This window comes from Nuphar pumila, chromosome 7, assembly GCF_984573655.1.
Source record: "Nuphar pumila chromosome 7, dmNupPumi1.hap1.1, whole genome shotgun sequence".
In the NCBI taxonomy this organism is placed as follows: Eukaryota; Viridiplantae; Streptophyta; class Magnoliopsida; order Nymphaeales; family Nymphaeaceae; genus Nuphar; species Nuphar pumila.
The window spans coordinates 45,740,292-45,758,688 of NC_143255.1; the positions used below are offsets into that span (position 1 = coordinate 45,740,292).

At 38.7% G+C, this 18,397-nt stretch overlaps 1 pseudogene across 1 annotated transcript; it reads left to right on the top strand.

Moving 5' to 3' along the window:
- The first annotated feature begins 395 nt into the window (after positions 1-395).
- On the top strand, positions 396-2,219 carry LOC149832136 (putative ribose-5-phosphate isomerase 2 pseudogene; annotated as a pseudogene). Its single transcript, XR_016433084.1, has 2 exons — positions 396-422; positions 646-2,219. The product of XR_016433084.1 is annotated as a putative ribose-5-phosphate isomerase 2 pseudogene (transcript).
- Positions 2,220-18,397: the final 16,178 nt, after the last annotated feature.

Genomic DNA, 18,397 nt, shown 5'->3' on the forward strand with positions numbered 1-18,397 from the left:
TAATATATTATTATATCTCATTACCTTTTGCCCTTCAGTGGTTGGTGCAGGATAAAGCCAAAAAAAAGATGCATGCACACGAAACAGATAAAAAGGAACCTCAAAAAGTCAGAGAAAGAGCAGATAATGACATTTATTAGCAACTTCACAATTAACGGGTGGATGATATCACTTAGATGAAAAGAATTATTCAAAAAAATCGCTATCACGAAGAAAACGAGGGATGGAAGAGAGAGAGAGAGAGAGACGTTAGGAAACGCCTTTAAAAATTTTCTTTCCGTTTGACGTCAACAATTATCGGAAGAAACTCTCCCGTTCTCCAGCCACAACAAATCTTGACCACTTATCTCTGGTTAAATAAATACCCCTACTCCCTCAATCCCGTCTTGCGCTATCTTTTCTCCGCCTTTTGGTTCTCCAAGGTGATAGAGTCTCCCCCTCTTTCCTTCCCCGCATCTTCTTCCTTTCGTTTCCTTTGCAGCCAAGAGAAGCCAGAAACCCCAAAATAAGATTTCTCTATACCACCCACATAGAGTTTCATCCTTTTTTGGGGGTTATTTGGTCACTCTTGCTTCAACGGTTTGTGGGTATTGATCATCTTCGTGTGTTATTCATTCTTTCTTTTGGTTTTTAACTTGTGCTCAGGTCCTAGCATTCAGAGTACTGCTCTTTACATTGTTAAATATTCTTTAGCGCCTCTTTTGATGTCGTCTTGATTGAGAAGGCGATTCTAGTTGCTTCTCAGCGATTAATGGTTTGTGGGTACTGATTATTATTGTGTTTTTCTATTGCTTCTTTGGGTTATTGGGCTAAAACCTAAATCTAGGTTTAAGCCCTGATCATCATCATTTCAGGATTTCATTGTTTGATTTCCTTTTTTATACCCAAGAATTGCTTTTGGGATATCAGTAATAATTTGTTATATCCCTCTATCTTAATCCACTCAGCGTATTAATTTTTGTTGGTTTGCTCTATTCTTGTTTGAAACTTATTCCTAAACCCTAACCCTAGCCCTTTAAACCCCAAACATCAACCTTTTGGTATAGAAATGGCCATTCCCTGCTCTCCCCTCCTTTACTTGGAGAAATCCACAATTCCCATCCCTTCATCTCCTTCATCTGCACCAGCCTCTGCTGTTCCTGTTCTAACACAGGATGATCTCAAGCGAATTGCAGCTTATAGGGCGGTAGACTATGTCCATAGCGGCATGGTTTTAGGATTAGGTACTGGTTCAACTGCTGCCTATGCCATTGATAGGATTGGTGAGCTCCTGAAACAGGGAAAACTGAAGGACATTGTGGGCGTGCCCACTTCGAAGAAGACGGAGAAACAGGCGTCTGCTTTAGGTATTCCCCTCTCGGACCTCGCGGCTCATCCGGTTCTCGACTTGGCCATTGATGGAGCTGATGAGGTTGACCCCCATCTCAATTTAATCAAGGGCAGGGGCGGTTCGCTCCTCCGGGAGAAGATGATCGAGGGGGCTTGTAGGAGATTTGTGGTTATAGTTGATGAGACCAAGATGGTTCAGAATTTGGGTGAGTGTGGGATGGCTGTACCTGTTGAGGTCGTTCCTTTCGGTTGGGAATACACTGCTAAGAGGCTACAGAGCCTCTTTGAAGATGTGGGCTGCCAGGCGAAGCTCAGGAGGTGCGGCAATGGCGGCGAGCCGTTCTTGACAGATAATTCGAATTATATTGTGGACTTGTTCTTCAAGGGGCCTATTGGGGATCTGGAAGCTGCAAGCGATGCAATGTTGCGCTTGACGGGTGTTGTTGAGCACGGGTTGTTCTTGGATATGGCTACAACTGTTATAGTTGCAGGTTCACTTGGGGTGACAGTGAAGAACAAGTATCTCTGAAGTATGTGTAGGAAAAGACACTTCTTTGGATGAACTTGCAGGACTTCTAAATTGTCATGCTGGTTAAACTAGACTTGCTATATAAGTTGCAGAAACACTGCTCATGAATTCCCTCAGCTCTGTAACTTGGCTTGAAGTGGATTAAACAGAAATAGTTGCTCTGCTTATGATATACTGCAGATGATGTAGACCTAAAAGGTGAAAGTTGGAACAAATCTTTTTGACACAGATTATTATTGGAGGAAATTTCTTTTATCAGGTGTATTTTTTTTCTCTGGTTTTTAGTTGGAGATTTAGTATTCTATGCTTGTAACTCACAAGTGCAGCCTTATTTAGTGAATACAATTGATAAGATTAAGCATTTGCATTTTTCTTTGATGGTGTTTGATGAAATGTTTTCTGTTATTAGTTCCCTCTTTTCCTCCATGGTTCCCTTGGGAGCTGTATGCACGCACTTTGGTTATTCCTTGAAAATACATTCGCTTAATGAGATTTTAACCTTTTTCTTTTCCTCCTTGGATGATGAATTGATCATTTTACCACTATAGTTATTGCTGTTTGATGATGGTCATACCCTGGTGAAGGGCTGCTATCAGGAAGCAATTCTTCATGATGAAAATAAAGTTTTAGCCCTTCAGATAAATATTTTCTGGCCTCTACTAGTTCTTGATTTCTTGTATCAAAGATAGCCTTCGGCCGCTATCTCGGTTCAACTATCATTTGCTGATCAATATTTTTTATTTATAACATTTCTTTATGCCTCTAGTTGTTTTTTTTGCTGTAAGTCAAAAGCTTCCAGTTGTGTGGGTTGGTGGTGAAAGGAGCATCCAAATGTTAGAGAATTGGAGTTGTTGGACTTGATCTGATCAACATAGCACGTTCTTTTTTTCTTTTCCCACTCATCTAAGAAGCTATTCCTTTCATTTCTTTCTTCAACCAACATGATGAGATAAGACAGAGCAGTAGTAGATAATCCAAGCCAATGGATCTTGTCGATATGATCACCTCTGTGTTTTGTTCCTTATTGAATCAGTTCTTTCCTTTTCACGAGCGAAGTAGCTAATAAATAGAACACAGTTACATGTAGCTCCATGTGATGCAGATTGCACATATCTAAATCTAGAGAGTTGAAACATATTCTTGTGTAGTGCTATCGGTTTAAAGTCTGCCTATGGATCATATGTGGAGCTTTCCTAGTGATAAGCCTATTACTATTACTATTACTATGTAACAGACTCTTCTAACAGGGCACGTCACACATGAACTCAACTTCCTTTGTGTAAGGTGAAGTCAACTAAGGTCCATTTCTATCCAAAAGTAGATTCAGTTAACCCTAATCAAGTCTCTCTCTCTCTCTCTCTCTATATATATATATATATATATATACCCTCTCCGCACTCCCACCCAAGTTTTTTTAAAGTGCCGCATCCGCACCCGCACCCGCACCTATGTGACATAGATTACTAATAAAACCATTGCCATGTGAATTTTCCAAGTTGCAAAAGGCTTTGGGTCAAATGTAGCAATTAAGTGTTGAGACTAGTAGAAATAGTTAAAACCATAAATTTTTTTTTGGATAATTCAAGGGAATAAATCCCCTAAAAATAAAAAATCACCTATCTTCCATTTGGCTGGCCCTCCAGTTGGTAAAACCCTAAAGGACTCCTTGTTCATTGGGGAGTAGACTCAGCTTTGACCTTGCCGCAAGGAACCTCACATGTGGGTTTAGATCTTGTGATGTCCTGTCAACTTGTTGACATTCATAAGTTGCCCTTATCCTATGAGTGGAGCTCTTATGGGCAACTGAAACCATAATTACCCAAAGCTTATGACAATCTTAGAATCTCACTTTTCATTAAGTTTGCTTAAAATTGGGTTACCACATGCTTTTGAAACTCTAGAACTCATCTCGAGAAATGTTGGGTGGCTGTGTGGGTGATGCATGGAGTGCCGCATGTGAATACTTTTGCAAATATGAAATTGAACTTTCTTGATGTTGAGCATACATGGCAGAATTGTACTTTCTTTTTTTGTTATGCATTTATGGTGGATGTTTTTTGATGAAAAGGTTAAAAAATGTATTTAAATAGATACACAAAGTTCATTTTATATAGCACTTATTATTAGGGGTATACCCTGACCCGACCTGAACCAAACCCTATAGAGTCCGGGTATGGTGATAAATAAGAAGACTATATTAAGACCCAGGTCTGGACCTGAAGGTCCAATTAATACATAGACCCGGGGGTATAGTTTGTAAAATTTTATACCAGACCCGGATCCAACCCGAGTTCTGATTAAGACCCGTGATTTTTCAATGTAAAAAATGTAAAAATTTGCTTTCACTCTGGCTCTTGCATTGATAAAAAGATGGATTTGCCAAACTTTTATTAGATTGTATAGGTGATACATGGATTCATGGTGGCCCTGATTTTGCTGAGGATAATGTTTAAATCATCAGCTTATCAAACTTGTACCGATTGGCTATCACACATTGTTCCTAGTTTGTGATGGTGAAATTCCTTAGATTAAGGTCATGGAATCATGGTTCGCATTGTTCTAAAAGTGATGATTCCTTCTTCTCGCTGCCTAAAGATGTCGTTCTCACCTTAGGAGCCACTTTAAGAGCCTAGTGTGATAATAGGAAGGAAATGTCATCTGCACATCATTTTCACCTTAATATGCAGTGTCAAGATCGATTTCTGAATCGAATCTGTTTTCAAAAAGATTCATATCTGACTCAAACCCAATTGAATCAGTTTGAATTGGACCATTTAAAATTTTGAATCGAACCGAATTGAATCAATTTCAATTGGAGGGTTTAAAATTTTGATTTTTATTAAAAAATAAAAATCAGAAGACTTTAAAAAAATTTAAAAGAAACGTAAACTTGGCCAATTCAGGCTGTATTGATCCGGTTTGAATAAAAATTGGGTGGTTTTCTTAAACCCTTGAACAGACCCCAGTATCGAATTGGTTTGGGGCTGATCTGATTTGAATTTGCCAGTTTAAGCTGATGCAATATTTTTGCAGCATTGACGCCTTCTGCTAATCAAATGGACCACAACTGAGGTCATCAGGATTTAGTAGTACCTTGATGTATAGATTATAAAACCAGTAAGGCAGATTTTTTTATCCAAGATTTCGACGAAATGTTGATAAATAGGAGGGGAGAATGCAGTTCGGCTCTCTTCGTGAAAAGAGCTTCAAGGTAGTCCAAGTCTGAGAAAGAAATTGAGACAAGGTCTACCCTGCATTCTGTTTTGGTAGGTGGGCATTTTAGAAGCAAGGGTTGTTTTTGGTGAAAGATGAACCGAATCTCATTTTTGGTGTGGAAGGTGATCTTTGAGAAGATCAACCTAGAGGTTGTCGTGTAAGCTTCTTGGTTCGTGTTAGCTATTGGTTTGAACTGTGGTTCAAGAGAGTTCTTCCCGGTGTCAGTTGCTTCCCAGCGACATCCATTGTCATCTTCATTCGAAAAATCATATTTCCTGGTTCACTTGTCTTTCATTTGTGTTATTTTTATCACGTGTTTTGTTTCCTTCATTACATATTGCTTGAAAGTTGCAATAAGTTATGAGTTGTTGTTTTTTCTATTGAATGAATAGAAATCTTTTATGTTACGAAGTGATTCTATTGTTCACAAAGTATCACGTTCTATTGGTTATTATATAACTCAGATTTTCTGTCAAAAACTGGATTCTCGAATCCCGAATTGTCTGGAATGACTCCAAAAAAATGATCGTATCGACCTCGATATTGAATGGTTTATGGCTTTCTTTAGCTTTCCAGAAAGCTAAGATGATTATATACAACTTTGTAGTTGAGTTCATTGCATAAATCGACTTTCCCCACCCTTGAAAAGTATTGTTAAAGTGTCAAATTGACAGAAATCCACTGTCACTAGTTTGGTTCAGAACACACCCGGTGGTGTTCGGTATTTTTTAATTATCTGAAGATTCCTTGCATAAAAATTTACTTTGTTTGATTCTGTGGAAAGCTAGAACATATTTATAGAACTTTTATGTTCAAAGTTTTGGTTGAATCGTTGTCTAAATGTGCCAAAATTTGCAATCTATCTATTGTTACTAAAATCGTGATTTGAAATTTTGTGTTTAATATCTTGATTTTAGTTTATCAAGTTTTCTTGATTTTTGGAAATTTTTTGCATGTTCTATGATTCTGAAACTTGTGTTTATTAGTTGAGACTTTGTTTAATGTTAGTTCTTTACTGAGTTTCTCTTAGTTCCTAGGTTTGCATGTAGGAAAACCTTGCGGATGTGAATGTATGTTTTGAAAACCTATCATATTTTTCAACTAGAACACTTATTGTTTTTGTTTGTTCAAAAATCCATAGCGGCTCGTAGAGAGCTCAAAAAATTCCAATCCTTAGTTCGTTAGAAAGGTCTGGATCTGACCTACATTTTCTCAATTGGTGGTTTTTGTGAAATCTACTATTTGAGGGATTAAAAACCTCTACGAACAGACTGTCCGCAGAATCTGAAAGTCTGTCATAGACTTGCATATCAGTCTCGGTCCCGAGACCGTGGAACAAACACCTCTGATTTGAATTCCGTGTTTTTGGATTCGTTGGAAAGCTGTGCGAGTTGTACACAACTTCTATTTGGATTGTATCTGTTGAAGCAGAGTGTTTGGGTCCTGAAATTCTATTTTCTCAAAGTCTTGTTCAGGCTCATTGTCGTATAAGCTTCTGCGTGTGTCAAAATCCGTTTGAATCTTGGATCGTGGATCAGTGACTACCGAGTCCACATCGTGTTATTGTATCATTTTGATATCAGAGCGAGGGTTGCCAGATTTTTCAATCTGACATGACTCTCGATGTTATAGAGAGTCATTTTTTTAGGTACCATTCACCATAGCAGATCGAATGGGCAGGTGATGTCAAAATAGCTTTAATAGAGGAAACGATGAACGTGATCATCATTATGAGGTACAAGATTTGTAAAGACAACTCAGCGAGGCTAATCACCAAGTTAAAGATTTAACTCATCAAATGACCAAAAATGCTAGAGTTAACGAACGGTGAGCTGAGCGGAGTCCACACAGTTCTCGAGAAACTCGTGCGACTCATTCATATATTTCTGATGAAGACTTTGAGTCACATAGATGAAGTCTAGAAAGGAGAGATAACTTACAGCCTAGGAGATCCCATTAGGATTCGAGCTTGCGATTTGATATCCCAGAATTCAATGGGACGAGAACTCTTGAATAATTCTTAGATTGGATTAGCGAAGTTCGCAAAATCCTTGAATTTAAGAAAGTCCCAGAGGATCATCGCGTGGGATTGATATCCCTCAAATTAAAGGGTCGAGTTGCAGCCTGGTGGTGATAGCTCAAGCAAGCGCATAGACATCAGGGATGTGCTTCGATTGAGCGTTGGGAGTACATAGAGAAGAAACTTCGTACTCAATTTCTTCCTTTGAACTATCACCGAGAACTTTATCAGAAATATCAAAATTTTAAACAAGAAACCAGATCGATAGATCAGTACACCGAAGATTTTTATGATCTCGTTGCACGGAACGACATCCGTGAAAGTGAAGAACAGTTATTATCAAAATATATTGGAGGTCTGAACTTCCAATTACAGGATATGCTTAACTTCATTGAGTGTTGGACTGTGTCTGAGGCTCATCAAAAAGCTCGCCAATGGGAAAGGTCTACTCAACGAAAGACCTTGACGAAATCTAGTTAGACTACTAAACCCTCAATACGGGCCCCCGTAGTCCCAAGTGAAAAGGTTGACCCACCCTACCGACAACTCATTATGAATAACCTGTCTAGGGTTATAAGTCAGAATGCTCAGGTAGGAACCCAAGCTCGAACTTCTAGTTCCAATAACCCCATCAAGTGCTATACATGTGGAAAACCTGATCATAAGTCCACAGAGTGTCATGGCAAGGCCCTCTTCATCGAAGGATCGCAAATTGAGGATGATTCGAGATTGGATCTAAAATCCAATCCTATTTATGATGAAGAACAAGAAGATTTTAAGGAAAATCTTGAAAAAGAGTATGTGGAAAAAGTGTTAATGCCTGATAGAGGCAAAACACTCATTTCTAGGCAGATTTGTTTAGCCTCGCGATAAAAAATGAATGACCGATGGCTAAGAACTCACATCTTTGAGTCTACTTGTACCATCAATGGGAAAGTATGTAGATTCATCATAGACTCCGGTTGTTGTGAGAACGTAATTTCAGTCAAAGCCATGATCAAGTTAGGTTTGAGTTGTAAGACTCATTTTCATCCTTATCAGATGTCTTAGCTCCAAAAGAGCATCGATGTTCGTGTCAACCGACAATACTTGGTCAAGTTTTCTATTAGAAATAACTACTTTGATCAAGTCTGGTGTGATGTGCTCCCTATGGATGCGAGCCATCTTATTCTCGAAAGACCTTGACAATATGATCAAAATGTCATACATCATGGTAAGTCCAATGTCTATTCTTTCACTTTTGAGGGTAGAAGGATCAAGTTGCTTCCTTTAAAAGATTTGCCTTTTTTGTCTTCCACTTCATCATTTGTGGTCCAAGCCACCATTCATGTTATGGTTCCTCCATCTTCTTCTGTCATCCTCATTTCTCTTCATGAGTTCCTTAAGATCGTTGTATCTCGAATCAAGGGACCCAGTGCATTCATCATCAGGCATGAACCTCAGGATTTATTGAAATCTCATGTTGTCGCAAAGGATTCTCTAGCAGATCCTTCTCCCAAAGTTGGTAGTGATCCTATTATTGAAGTTAATGAGGAAATCGTGAAGGAGTCCTCACCTGTATTTGAGGATGTTTTTATCAGTGCAATAATTCCTGATCCAATTTTTTAACAGATGAATGAAGAACCCATCCTTGTTAGAGAGTCCGAAGAATTGACCGACCTTTCACTTTCTAACAAAGAAGATCGTGAAGAACGATCTCACATCATTTTTGACAACCCTTTATTCATGGATAACCCTGAAGGTTGTTGAAGCTTGGTCGAGGACAACTTCATCTTTGAAAATCCGCTCTTCGGAGAAGTTGGTGAAAGCATCAAAGATGAAGAGACACTTGCATGTGAAGATGTTGTTCATGACTTCACGCATGTCAATTATACCCCTATTTTTAAAGCTGATGTCAAAATTGACAAGCTCAATCCAAGCCTTAGTGAGTCTGTGGACATCCTTGTCAATGAACCCAACATTTTTTAAAACACTCGTAGTGAACCCATGGATGTTATAGTTTACCCCCCGCGTTGCATCTAGCATGATTGTTGATATTGTTCCGACAAGTCTCATTAGTATATCCATTGTCGAGTCAACTATCAAAAAAGGTGGATTTTATTGATGAGAATCAACAAAACTTGTGTGTCAATGAGCGCTTAGATGTTGAAACTCTTTCTGCGGAGTTAAATTCAGAGTCTCATTTTAGTCGTGATACAATAGGTCTAGTTGGCATTAAAGTCTCAAATCTTGTTTATGGCCATCAGGGTTTAGTAGATAATGTTGATTTTGTTTCTTTGACAAATCTCGATAGTAAATTTGGTCTATTGTTACATTGTATTGCTTATGACTTATCTTGTGATTATCAAAATCTTAGTGCAAAATTTGATATTTTGAATTGCATGATAAATAGTCAATTGTTATCCATTGTTGACCCAAATTTTGTTATTATCTGCAACGTATTGATGCAAGGTAAGATTATTAAATATAATATCTTAAATGCTTTTGAGATTTAATTCCATTGTTCTGCTTTGAATTTGTCTGAATTGCATTATATATAGAATATTTCATTACACTGCATTAAATATTATTGTCATTCTTATAGAGAATTTTCTGTACTATTTAAGTCTATTCTTATTGCCTTGAACAGATTCTGCATTGATTGTATTCTCACTTTTTGCAGAGATTATGGAGCATCGCTTGAGAAAAACCAAGCTCCGAGGATGAAGCCTTTCGACCTAGGGGGAATGCTGTAGAGCATTTTGAAGATCCGAGCTTTGAAGATGAATTGGATCCAAATCCAATTCCCAAGATCCAATCCAGGAAGCGATCCAGAGCATATCCAATCGTGCAAGACTATCAGGGTCCAATTGGATCTTTGCCAACCCAGACCCATTTTGATTATCGTGCTATAATATCTGAGATATTTTGCATCTTTCTCAGAGATTGTATTTTTATTATTTGATTCCATTTTGGCATGTGAGAAATCATGTTAATTATGTTTTTATTTGTAAAATTTTTTTTAGGAGCTAGATTCTATGGATCCGGATAGTTTTGGTGCCCTGTAGGATCTTTTTGTGGTACTAGAGGGTGTATAGAAAATTCTTGATTGGGTGAGAGAAAACATTTTTGGTGAAAGAAGAATCAAATCTTATTTTTGGTGTGAAAGGTGATCTTTGAGAAGATCGACCTCGAGGTTGTCGTGTAAGCTTCTTGGTTCATGTTGACTGTTGGTTCGAGCTGTGGTTTGAGAGAATTCTTCCAGGTGTTGGCTGCTTTCCAACGACATCCATTGTCATCTTCATCCGGAAATCATATTTCTTGGTTCACTTGTCTTTCATTTGTGTTATTTTTATCATATGTGTTTTGTTTCCTTCGTTACATATTGCTTGAAAGTTGCAATAGGTTATGAGTTATTTTTTTATTGAATGAATAAAAGTCTTTTATTTTACGAAGTGATTCTATTGTTCACAAAGTATATAGTTCTATTGGTTATTATATAACTCAGATTTTCTGTCAAAACCCGGATTTCTGAATCTTGAGTTGTCTAGAATGACTCCAAAGAAATGAATGTATCAGCCTTGATACTGATCGGTTTTCGACGTTCTTTAGCTTTCCGAAAAGCTAAGACGATTATCTACAACTTTATAATTGAGGCCATTGCATGAATCAGCATTATTTACCTTTGAAAAGTGATGTTAAAGTGTCGAACGAACAAGAATCCACTGTCACCAGTTTGGTTCAGAACACACCCAGTGGTATTCGGTATTTTTAATTATTTGGAGATTCCTTTCATGAAAATTTACTTTGTTTGATTCTATAAAAAGCTAGAACATAGCTATAGAACTTTCATGTTCAAAGTTTTGGTTGAATCGTTATCTAAGTGTGTCGAAATTTGTAATCAATCTACTATTACTAAAATCATGATTTGAAATTGTGTTTAATATCTTGATTTTAGTTTATCGAGTTTTCCTGATTTCTGAAAATTTCTTGCATGTTCTGTGATTCTGAAACTTGCGTTTATTAGTTGAGACCCTGTTTAATGTTAGTTCGTTACTGAGTTTTTCTTAGTTCCTATGTTTGCATGTCGGAAAACCTTGCGGATGTGAATGTATGTTTTGAAAACCTATCATATTTTTCAACTGGAACACCTACTATTTTTGGTCGTTCAAAAATCCATAGCGTCTTGTAAAGAGCTCAAAAAATTCTAATCTTTAATTTGTTGGAAAGGTCTAGATCTGACCTACATTTTCTTAGTTTGTGGTTTTTGCGAAATTCACTATTTAAGGAGTCAAAAACCTTTGTGAACAGACTATCTGTAGAATCCGGAAGTCTGTCGTAGACTTGCTTATCAGTCTCGGTCCCGAGACCATGAAACATACACCTCTGATCCGAAGCCCATGTTTTTGGATTCGTTGGAAAGCTGTGTGAGTTGCGCACAACTTTTATTTGGACCGCATCTGTCAAAGCAGAGTGTTCGGGTCCCGAAATTTCATTTTTTTCAGAGTCTTGTTCGGACTCATTTTCGTATAATCTTCCCACGCGTATCAAGATCCGTTTGGATCTTGGATAGGTGTGTACCGAGTCCACATCGTGTTATTGCATCATGACCAGCCCCATGTTGACCTGAGTGTAGGGTTGGCAGTGGACCAGGGTAAAATGAGCCCCTGCTGACATGAAATGGGGATGGAGGTTTAAATCAAAACCCGTGCGAGAATGAACTTCTTTTTTTTTTGCCCTGCCCCCTTCTCCAATCCCCACCTTGCCCCGCCCCGCCCCATTCCCGATCCTTCTTTAGGGATGGCAGTGGATCGAGGGGAAACGAGCCGCCTACCTCGCCTCGCTTCGTTTAGATCGAGGATGGAGGGCATAAAATTGGGATGGAGGCGGGGATGGAAGTTAAAATCAAAACCCGTGCGAGAATGAACTTACGCTTTTTTTCGGCCCGTCTCCATCTTCAATTCCTGCTCCGTCTCTGATCCTTCTTTAGGGACGACAGTGGATCGAGGGAAAACGAGATCCTGCCTCGCCTCGCCTCGCCTCACCCCAGCTCATCTGAACTGGGGATGGAGGACATTATAGGGAGATGGATGCGGGGATGAAGGTTAAAATCAAAATCCATGCGAGGATGGAGAGCAGGATTTTGAGACGGGGCGGGGATGCAGACCTTTTCCCCACCCCCATCCTGGTCCAGTGCCATTTCTACCTGAGTCTCTATATGCGTTTTTATATAAAGAATATACATTTATACTCTTTAAGTTATACGGTTCAGATTTGGGCTTCCATTTCCTCAACTTGACATAACCTGATCCTGGTTACATTCTGATTCTGGCAGGTTATGGTGCACCCAAATGGGTCAGACACCAGACTTATTGACAACTTTACTCTTTTTATTTTTTAATCGCCAAGCTGTGGTTAGGCAGACTCGACCAGTAATAATCACAATCACACCTCATCCCTCAAGGGATATATCATTTTTCTTACATGCATTAAACATAGATTTTTTCTTCCTTTTTGTTTTCTTTTTTATTTAAGCAAGCAAACTTGAGTGAGTGGATTCAAACCCAAGACCCAATGTTGTCAGTATCAGTATCGGTATCCGCCCTGAATCATTTGGCCAAAGATTCAGCTGTATCAGCAAATACCGATACCCAAGTGAATCGTTCTGCATCAACCAAAAATAGTAAAAAAATATCGTGTCAATCAGAACGTAACACATGTTAAAATCATTAAAAAATATTTAACATTTTGTATATTTATTAAAAAATAACCCATTCAGAGGTGATGTGTATCGATATTCTGAGGATACGTTACTGACAACATTACCAACACCCCTTGGTTATGATAGTATGACCTAACCATCTAGCAGTACTTATTAGTGTAAAAAATGGATACTAGAAGCTATGCATGGAATATGAAGCTGGAGGGTGCGTTTGATTACCTCGGATTAGAGATCCACGGTTTTTTAAGTAGAGATTTTCGGATCTCTAATAATCTCGGTTTTGGGTGGATTTTGACCTAAAACAGGGATCTCAAAACATCGGTTTAATTTGAGATCCTTGGTTTGTATGGAGGTAGATCCGAGGTAATCAAACATGCCCACAGGGTTGGATTGGGTTTGGATAAGGATCTGGCCTTTTGAAATCCACTTGTTCTTGGGACAGGAGGGTGCGATTCTATCCCTATCCAGAACTCAGCGCTCGGCTGGGTTAGGCCCGACCTACCTTCTACTTTGCAGCAAGGTAAAACCAAACGCAAACACATGAATTTACCACACAAAATAGATGAAGGCAAGCATAAGGAACAAACAATTTGATTGAAACAAATGTGTGCATGTCTTGAAGTTAGTAGTATATGGACCCATCTATATGCCCTACCAAAGTTGGGTAACTTCTATCAACCCGGGGCTCTGCTTATCTGGCAGGAGCAGTTAGTGCACATCACTTTGTGTCGGGACATTGCAAGTTCGAACCCCAAAGGGTATGGTTGTATAACTGGTAGGGGTCTGCCTAACCCGAGCTTTCTCTGTCGAAAAGTTGGCCCCCCTCATGAACTTTATATCCCTAATTGGATAAAAGTGGGGCTCCTTACCGGAATAGCAACATCATCAGCACGGTTTCAGAAAGAGCTTTAAAGAGAGAAAGTGAAAGAGACGGATTGGGGTTCGATCATACATTCAATCTTAGCCATCCAATCAGAAATGTATGATGAAACCCATCCTATTTCAAATTATGGGATCCGTGTTTCCCTCCAAGCAGTAATACATAACAAGGAACTGGTACTTACATTTGGAGCAAAAATAATGAAATTTGTTTTGAGCTACTTGATGCCACATTAAGATCTAGATGAATTTTAGATAATGACCAAGATGTTATTATCAATACCAGAGCCATTGCTTGGTGCAATGGTAAAGTGTTGGGCCTGCCGTGGTGAGCGACCGCGGCTCGAATACTTGTGCAGCGGAATACGGGACCGCCCCGAGTTTTATGGCCCTTTGGATTATTTAGCAATATAGGATTAGAATGAAGAAATAGATTCACAAGGTTATCCTTGTGTAAATGGAGAATGACATCATGAAGATGAAAAATGATGCAATTGGAACTATTTTACTTCATCATTAGTCATATATTATTCCATTTTATTTTTTACTTATAGTGGCAAATAACGTCCATTAATAGTGCATAATCACAGTCTAGGCATGCATTCCCTACTAAACAAGGCCATATGGTCAGTCACTTCTTTTTTGATCGGTAAAACCACCCTATAATCATAGACCTAGTCGCGCTGGCTCTGCCTGCCGTACTTAATTATCAAGGACTTACCCACAAATTTATTTGATTTTGAAGGATGTATGCCCCATTGTTGTTTGTAAGTAAAGTAAAATAATCACCAATTATAAGAAATGTTCTAAATTGGTTAAATCCCCAAACTTGGATTTAGCTCGATTGGCAATTGCTTACATGATATAACAAATAGGAGTGTCAACAAGTCAGGTTTGGTTCAGAACCAGGTGGAATCAGACTGGGTGTCGATGCAAAACTTCCAAATGTAATGCTAGTGTAAAACAATTTCCCTATTTCTTATTGCCTACATAAAGCATAGTATATACTAGGTGACACGGACATAGAATTTTTTGCAAACCTGTGATGCACGGCCAGTTAGGTCAAAGGCTGCACACCAACACTTTTTCAATAAGTGAGTTGGATTCGGGTCAGGTCTTATCCGACCCATTTTCAATTAAGTCTAAAAGTAAAACCCTAACCTGAACCAATCTCATTTAGGTTCAGGTACACTTAGAAACTATGGACCCATATGTGTTAGCAGGTTGGGTTATGCATCGGGTCGTGTATAATTGGTTCAGGTCTTTAATAGAATCATTTGATTTGGGCCGGGGTCCAGTCTGAGTATGACTGAAAAAAGTAGACTCATATGGATTAACGGGTTCAGGTATTATCATTTTGGTCTTAATGGGTTTGGGTATTAACAACCATGCAACATGCATCATACGATCAACATGGCTCATAAAAACTAAAAAGGTGCAACAATATAAATCCTTTCATGGTAGATGAACTTTCTTGAGAGAGAGAGAGAGAGAGAGAGAGAGAGAGAGAGAGAGAGAGAGAGAGAGAGAGAGAGAGAGAGAGAGAGAGAGAGAGGTTATGTTTAGATGCAAACAAGAGACAGATGCAACTTTCAAGTTGTTACAGTGGTTCTTCCTCTCAACTCTCAAAAGCTGCAACCTGGATTTAGAAAGAATATGAGATAGAAGTCAAGAGAAGGCAAGGCGTTAGGTTTTTGGGAGTTTTGGTAAACAATGAAGTGATAATTATCTTCATGAAGAATATCAATCTACTATGCAACCGGTTTCTTTCTCCAAGGATACTTTCTAATTTCCAAGTAAAAAAAACTTACCTACACTCAGTCTGATCCAGCTGACTCACCAACTCGAAATTGACAATGAACCAGCTCAGGTATATAGTCGAGTCGGGTATGGGTTTGACTGTATAATTGGTTCAGGTATAAAGCGGGTTTGGGTACATAATAGGTCAAGTTCGGATTGGTTCGGCTCTAAAAAATAAAGAACCATTTGGGTTTGGGTACATAATGGGGCGGGTCTGTTCTGGTTCAAGTCTTCATTTGCAATAGCCAAGACCCGACCTGTTTTCACTACGTGTCTAAGTTTTGGACCTGACCCAAACCCATCCATCTCGAGAAATGTTGAGATGGGTGGCTGTCAGCATCACTGCATAAAAAATGAGATGAGATCAGGTTAGAGTGAGCTCTGATGGTATTCTGTCAGAGCACCTCGGGATGCTGTTGATCTCAAGATGAATGGCATCCAAAAACCTGTAAGAATGAGATGTCCATCACTTGGATGAGCCCCTCTTTTTTCCAATGTTCGGATTTCGGATGGATGGCATCAGAATGGTTTAAAATGAATGGAGAATGACCATATCCCGACATATACCAGATCTGATAGGATCTACATTTGGTAATAAAAAAGAAAGTCCAGATCTGCATTGGATTGATAAGGCCTGATTAGGATATGGATCCCGGCATAGTTAATAAAATTTCATACCAGACCCAAGTCTAACCTAAATTTCGGTTAAGATCCAGAAATTTTCAATCTAAAGATAATAAGGAATATTATTTTAATCTGTATGGGCTCATTCTCGTTTAAGTAAATGTTATAGGACCCAGATATGGTTTTTCCTATGGTAGGACCCTCGTACTCGGTTCCAACACCTCAGAGCCTGTCCGAGTTTGGACCCACTTAGGTCCAACAAACGTTTGACCCGTTGACATCCCCATCCCTAGTGCATAGAAAGGAGAATGCACTTACATTAAGACCAAAAATTACCAAATTGCTGTCGTTGAACTACTTGACCCATATTATGATCCACAAAAATTTTAGATAATGACCAAGATGTTATTTATCAATACATGGATGGTACATGGATGGAATGGAGAAATAGAGATCTTATATAGATGGCGCAAGACATGGTCAGCATGAGGATGAAAATGATGCAGTTTGGGACTCTTCCACTTCTTCATGAGTAGGGGTATCAAGGGGTTGGATCTGGTTCAGTCTTAGGTAGGTCCAAACCCGGATATGAGTTTTAGGTGCAGGTTCCAGGTCTTAATCCAGGTCTGGTCAGGTCTACCATAAAGAAAACCATGCTTGGGTCCTATAAGAATTACATGAATCAGACCAGGTTCATACTCTATAAACTAACATAATTTTTTTGTCTTTTACATTAAAAATCATGGATCTTAATCAGAACTCGTGTCTGATCTGGGTCTGGTATGAAATTTCACAAACCATACTGGGCTCCATATACTAATAAGACCCTTTGGGTCTAACATGGGTTATCAGACTTTCTTCTTTGTCACTAAATCCTGACCTTATAGGGTTTGGTACAGGTCGGGTCCAGGTGAAACCCAACCCATTGACACCCTATTGAAGAGTCATATAGCATGCTGTTTTACTTTTATCTATACAATAACAATTAACTTTTACTAATAAATGATAATGTGCTACTGTTGTATCTAAAGTAAAATAATCACCAAGGACAAGAAAAGGTTCTAGATTTAATAAAAATAATGCAACAGTAGCTTATCTGCATGGAAAAACTATTATCAGACTGATGTAGTTCAAAATTGACAATTACTAGCATGACATAATAAAGGAGCATTGATCGCTTATGCAAGTCAAAATAGGATTACTGTAATATTTGTGTCATTATTTAATAAATCTGCATAAAATTTTTCTGTAATTCACAAATAAATGCCAACTATTTAGCTATTTACAAGTGCATACACGACTTCTGTATTTTACATATACCCCACCTGAGTTAAGAATAGTTTCAAGTACATGATCCCATTGTCAAAACCTTCAAGCATTACTCTCCCACTCTCATATACATGAGAGAGAGAGAGAGAGAGAGAGAGAGAGAGAGAGAGAGAGAGATTGTGTTGTCTAGGGTTGTCGATGGGTCAGATTTGACCCACAATCGACCCTTACCAAATTTTATAGGATCAGGGTTTGGTGATAAAAAAAGAGATCAGATTAGAAACCAGGTCAGGTCAGACTCAAAGGGTCCAATTAGTGTATGGAGCCCAGTAAGATTTGTGAAAATTTCATGCCAGACATGAGTTTCGATTAAGACTCGTGATTTTTCAATGTAAAAAGAAAAAAAATATTATTTTACCGGGTATGAACCGGGTCTGCTTCATGCAATCCATCCGGATTGCAGACCTGATAAGACACAGGTCTGAACCCAGTACTAACACCTCAAAACAGATCCGGGTTCAAACACACCAAATCTGACTCATTGACACCCCTACATTACGTGTGTGTACTTAAAGGCAGACAAGAGAGTAGTAGGGACGAGGGAGAAATTATAAAGAGAGGCAGCATGAGCGCTTTTCTCTGCAATTTAAAGCTGAACACTGAGCTTGGCAGAGTTCCCATTTGGTCATGAAACAAACAATTGCAATAAAACAGAGGGCCATCCGATTCAAATACGTGTGCTACATACCAAAGCCCTTGTGACCTCATCCAAAGTAATGGAAAGTCATTGGACCAGTGACTTTATTTTCTCAGATCTCTGATTGACCCACTTGCAGATTTATAGTTTTCTCTGGTTTGACAAGACCTTTCAAACCCTATTTAGCTAGCTCACCAGTTATACTAGATTGGATTTTTTCATTCTCACGTTTGGATCCAAAGCTGGGATTTGGCATATTTTGAGCAAAATTTTACCATTCATGTAAGATTCAAATGATTCCCATACCACACTAAACCTAAATGGCTGAATCTT